Source organism: Parasteatoda tepidariorum, chromosome 5 (genome assembly GCF_982258835.1).
Source record: "Parasteatoda tepidariorum strain Cologne lab strain chromosome 5, Ptep-v5.0, whole genome shotgun sequence".
Taxonomy (NCBI): domain Eukaryota; kingdom Metazoa; phylum Arthropoda; class Arachnida; order Araneae; family Theridiidae; genus Parasteatoda; species Parasteatoda tepidariorum.
In genome coordinates, this window is record NC_141759.1 from 31084467 (window position 1) to 31089466 (window position 5000).

At 33.8% G+C, this 5000-nt stretch overlaps 3 non-coding genes across 3 annotated transcripts; all 3 read left to right on the forward strand.

Moving 5' to 3' along the window:
- The first annotated feature begins 1366 nt into the window (after nt 1-1366).
- TRNAK-CUU (transfer RNA lysine (anticodon CUU)) lies at nt 1367-1439 on the forward strand. Its single transcript has one exon. It is a non-coding gene; the product is annotated as a tRNA-Lys (tRNA).
- Nucleotides 1440-1981: 542 nt separating this feature from the next.
- TRNAK-CUU (transfer RNA lysine (anticodon CUU)) lies at nt 1982-2054 on the forward strand. The gene has a single exon. It is a non-coding gene; the product is annotated as a tRNA-Lys (tRNA).
- Nucleotides 2055-3831: 1777 nt separating this feature from the next.
- On the forward strand, nt 3832-3904 carry TRNAK-CUU (transfer RNA lysine (anticodon CUU)). The gene has a single exon. It is a non-coding gene; the product is annotated as a tRNA-Lys (tRNA).
- The last annotated feature ends 1096 nt before the right edge of the window (nt 3905-5000 follow it).

The window sequence follows — 5000 nt, forward strand, 5'->3', positions numbered from 1 at the left end:
ATTTTTGCTGCTACTGCTACTTCTCTAGCCATTTTTCAACAATATTTAATCATCTAAATTATTTTTTATGTTTGTGGAACTAAACATTGTACTTTTTTTTATGTGAATTTATTTTTTGTTCACGCTTGAAGCCCGGCTAGCTCAGTCGGTAGAGCACGAGACTCTTAATCTCGGGGTCGTGGGTTCGAGCCCCACGTTGGGCGCTATTGTTTTTTTATTATTTAGGATGCTTTTTAAATATATGAATCTCTGTATACTTCTCTTCTGGATATAAAATACTACAAGTCTAAATTAAAGACAGCATTAAATTTTTGCTGCTACTGCTACTTAATCTCTAGCCATTTTTCAACAATATTTAATCATCTAAATTATTTTTTATGTTTGTGGAACTAAACATTGTACTTTTTTTATGTGAATTTATTTTTTGATCACGCTTGAAGCCAGGCTAGCTCAGTCGGTAGAGCACGAGACTCTTAATCTCGGGGTCGTGGGTTCGAGCCCCACGTTGGGCGCTATAGTTTTATTATTATTTAGGATGCTTTTTAAATATATGAATCTCTGTAAACTTCTCTTCTGGATATAAAATACTACAAGCCTAAATTAAAGACTGCATTAAATTTTTGCTGCTACTGCTACTTAATCTCTAGAAATTTTTCAACAATATTTAATCATCTAAATTATTTTTTATGTTTGTGGAACTAAACATTATACTTTTTTTATGTGAATTTATTTTTTGTTCACGCTTGAAGCCCGGCTAGCTCAGTCGGTAGAGCACGAGACTCTTAATCTCGGGGTCGTGGGTTCGAGCCCCACATTGGGCGCTATAGTTTTTTTATTATTTGGGATGCTTTTTAAATATATGAATCTCTGTATACTTCTCTTCTGGATATAAAATACTACAAGCCTAAATTAAAGACTGCATTAAATTTTTGCTGCTACTGCTACTTAATCTCTAGCCATTTTTCAACAATATTTAATCATCTAAATTATTTTTTATGTTTGTGGAACTAAACATTGTACTTTTTTTATGAGAATTTATTTTTTGTTCACGCTTGAAGCCCGGCTAGCTCAGTCGGTAGAGCACGAAACTCTTAATCTCGGGGTCGTGGGTTCGAGCCCCACGTTGGGCGCTATAGTTTTTTTATCATTTAGGATGCTTTTTAAATATATGAATCTCTGTATAGTTCTCTTCTGGATATAAAATACTGCAAGCCTAAATTAAAGACAGCATTAAATTTTTGCTGCTACTGCTACCTAATCTCTAGCCATTTTTCAACAACATTTAATCATCTAAATTTTTTTTTATGTTTGTGGAACTAAACATTGTACTTTTTTTATGTGAATTTATTTTTTGTTCACGCTTGAAGCCCGGCTAGCTCAGTCGGTAGAGCACGAGACTCTTAATCTCGGGGTCGTGGGTTCGAGCCCCACGTTGGGCGCTATAGTTTTTTTATTATTTTGAATGCTTTTTAAATATATGAATCTCTGTATACTTCTCTTCTGGATATAAAATACTACAAGTCTAAATTAAAGACTGCATAAAATTTTTGCTGCTACTGTTACTTAATCTCTAGCCATTTTTCAACAATATTTAATCATCTAAATTATTTTTCATGTTTGTGGAACTAAACATTGTACTTTTTTTATGAGAATTTATATTTTGTTCACGCTTGAAGAACGGCTAGCTCAGTCGGTAGAGCACGAGACTCTTAATCTCGGGGTCGTGGGTTCGAGCCCCTCGTTGGGCGCTATAGTTTTTTTATCATTTAGGATGTTTTTTAAATATATGAATCTCTGTATACTTCTCTTCTGGATATATAATACTACAAGCCTAAATTAAAGACTGCATTAAATTTTTGCTGCTACTGCTACTTCTCTAGCCATTGTTCAACAATATTTAATCATCTAAATTATTTTTTATGTTTGTGGAACTAAACATTGTACTTTTTTTATGTGAATTTATTTTTTGTTCACGCTTGAAGCCCGGCTAGCTCAGTCGGTAGAGCACGAGACTCTTAATCTCGGGGTCGTGGGTTCGAGCCCCACGTTGGGCGATATTGTTTTTTTATTATTTAGGATGCTTTTTAAATATATGAATCTCTGTATACTTCTCTTCTGGATATAAAATACTACAAGCCTAAATTAAAGACTGCATTAAATTTTTGCAGCTACTGCTACTTAATCTCTAGCCATTTTTCAACAATATTTAATCATCAAAATTATTTTTTATGTTTGTGGAACTAAACATTGTACTTTTTTTATGAGAATTTATTTTTTGTTCACGCTTGAAGCCCGGCTAGCTCAGTCGGTAGAGCACGAGACTCTTAATCTCAGGGGTCGTGGGTTCGAGCCCCACGTTGGGCGCTATAGTTTTTTTATCATTTAGGATGCTTTTTAAATATATGAATCTCTGTATACTTCTCTTCTGGATATAAAATACTACAAGCGTAAATTAAAGACTGCATTAAATTTTTGCTGCTACTGCTACTTCTCTAGCCATTTTTCAACAATATTTAATCATCTAAATTATTTTTTATGTTTGTGGAACTAAACATTGTACTTTTTTTTATGTGAATTTATTTTTTGTTCACGCTTGAAGCCCGGCTAGCTCAGTCGGTAGAGCACGAGACTCTTAAACTCGGGGTCGTGGGTTCGAGCCCCACGTTGGGCGCTATTGTTTTTTTATTATTTAGGATGCTTTTTAAATATATGAATCTCTGTATACTTCTCTTCTGGATATAAAATACTACAAGCCTAAATTAAAGACTGCATTAAATTTTTGCTGCTACTGCTACTTAATCTCTAGCCATTTTTCAACAATATTTAATCATCTAAATTATTTTTTATGTTTGTGGAACTAAACATTGTACTTTTTTTATGAGAATTTATTTTTTGTTCACGCTTGAAGCCCGGCTAGCTCAGGCGGTAGAGCCCGAGACTCTTAATCTCGGGGTCGTGGGTTCGAGCCCCACGTTGGGCGCTATAGTTTTTTTATTATTTAGGATGCTTTTTAAATATATGAATCTCTGTATACTTCTCTTCTGGGTATAAAATACTACAAGCCTAAATTAAAGACAGCATTAAATTTTTGCTGCTACTGCTACTTAATCTCTAGCCATTTTTCAACAATATTTAATCATCTAAATTATTTTTTATGTTTGTGGAACTAAACATTGTACTTTTTTTATGTGAATTTATTTCTGATCACGCTTGAAGCCCTTCTAGCTCAGTCGGTAGAGCACGAGACTCTTAATCTCGGGGTCGTGGGTTCGAGCCCCACGTTGGGCGCTATAGTTTTTTTATTATTTTGAATGCTTTTTAAATATATGAATCTCTGTATACTTTACTTCTGGATATAAAATACTACAAGCCTAAATTAAAGACTGCATAAAATTTTTGCTGCTACTGTTACTTAATCTCTAGCCATTTTTCAACAATATTTAATCATCTAAATTATTTTTCATGTTTGTGGAACTAAACATTGTACTTTTTTTATGAGAATTTATATTTTGTTCACGCTTGAAGAACGGCTAGCTCAGTCGGTAGAGCACGAGACTCTTAATCTCGGGGTCGTGGGTTCGAGCCCCACGTTGGGCGCTATAGTTTTTTTTATCATTTAGGATGCTTTTTAAATATATGAATCTCTGTATACTTCTCTTCTGGATATAAAATACTACAAGCCTAAATTAAAGACTGCATTAAATTTTTGCTGCTACTGCTACTTCTCTAGCCATTTTTCAACAATATTTAATCATCTAAATTATTTTTTATGTTTGTGGAACTAAACATTGTACTTTTTTTTATGTGAATTTATTTTTGATCACGCTTGAAGCCCGGCTAGCTCAGTCGGTAGAGCACGAGACTCTTAATCTCGGGGTCGTGGGTTCGAGCCCCACGTTGGGCGCTATAGTTTTATTATTATTTAGGATGCGTTTTAAATATATGAATCTCTGTATACTTCTCTTCTGGATATAAAATACTACAAGCCTAAATTAAAGACTGCATTAAATTTTTGCTGCTACTGCTACTTAATCTCTAGAAATTTTTCAACAATATTTAATCATCTAAATTATTTTTTATGTTTGTGGAACTAAACATTGTACTTTTTTTATGTGAATTTATTTTTTGTTCACGCTTGAAGCCCGGCTAGCTCAGTCGGTAGAGCACGAGACTCTTAATCTCGGGGTCGTGGGTTCGAGCCACACGTTGGGCGCTATAATTTTTTTATTATTTGGGATGCTTTTTAAATATATGAATCTCTGTATACTTCTCTTCTGGATATAAAATACTACAAGCCTAAATTAAAGACTGCATTAAATTTTTGCTGCTACTGCTACTTAATCTCTAGCCATTTTTCAACAATATTTAATCATCTAAATTATTTTTTATGTTTGTGGAACTAAACATTGTACTTTTTTTATGAGAATTTATTTTTTGTTCACGCTTGAAGCCCGGCTAGCTCAGTCGGTAGAGCACGTGACTCTTAATCTCGGGGTCGTGGGTTCGATCCCCACGTTGGGCGCTATAGTTTTATTATTTAGGATGCTTTTTAAATATATGAATCTCTGTATACTTCTCTTCTGGATATGAAATACTACAAGCCTAAATTAAAGACTGCATTAAATTTTTGCTGCTGCTGCTGCTACTTAATCTCTAGCCATTTTTCAACAATATTTAATCATCTAAATTATTTTTTATGTTTGTGGAACTAACCATTGTACTTTTTTTATGTGAATTTATTTTTTGTTCACGCTTGAAGCCCGGCTAGCTCAGTCGGTAGAGCACGAGACTCTTAATCTCGGGGTCGTGGATTCGAGCCCCACGTTGGGCGCTATAGTTTTTTTATTATTTGGGATGCTTTTTAAATATATGCTTCTCTGTATACTTCTCTTCTGGAAATAAAATACTACAAGCCTAAATTAAAAACTGCATAAAATTTTTGCTGCTACTGTTACTTAATCTCTAGCCATTTTTCAACAATATTTAATCATCTAAATTAT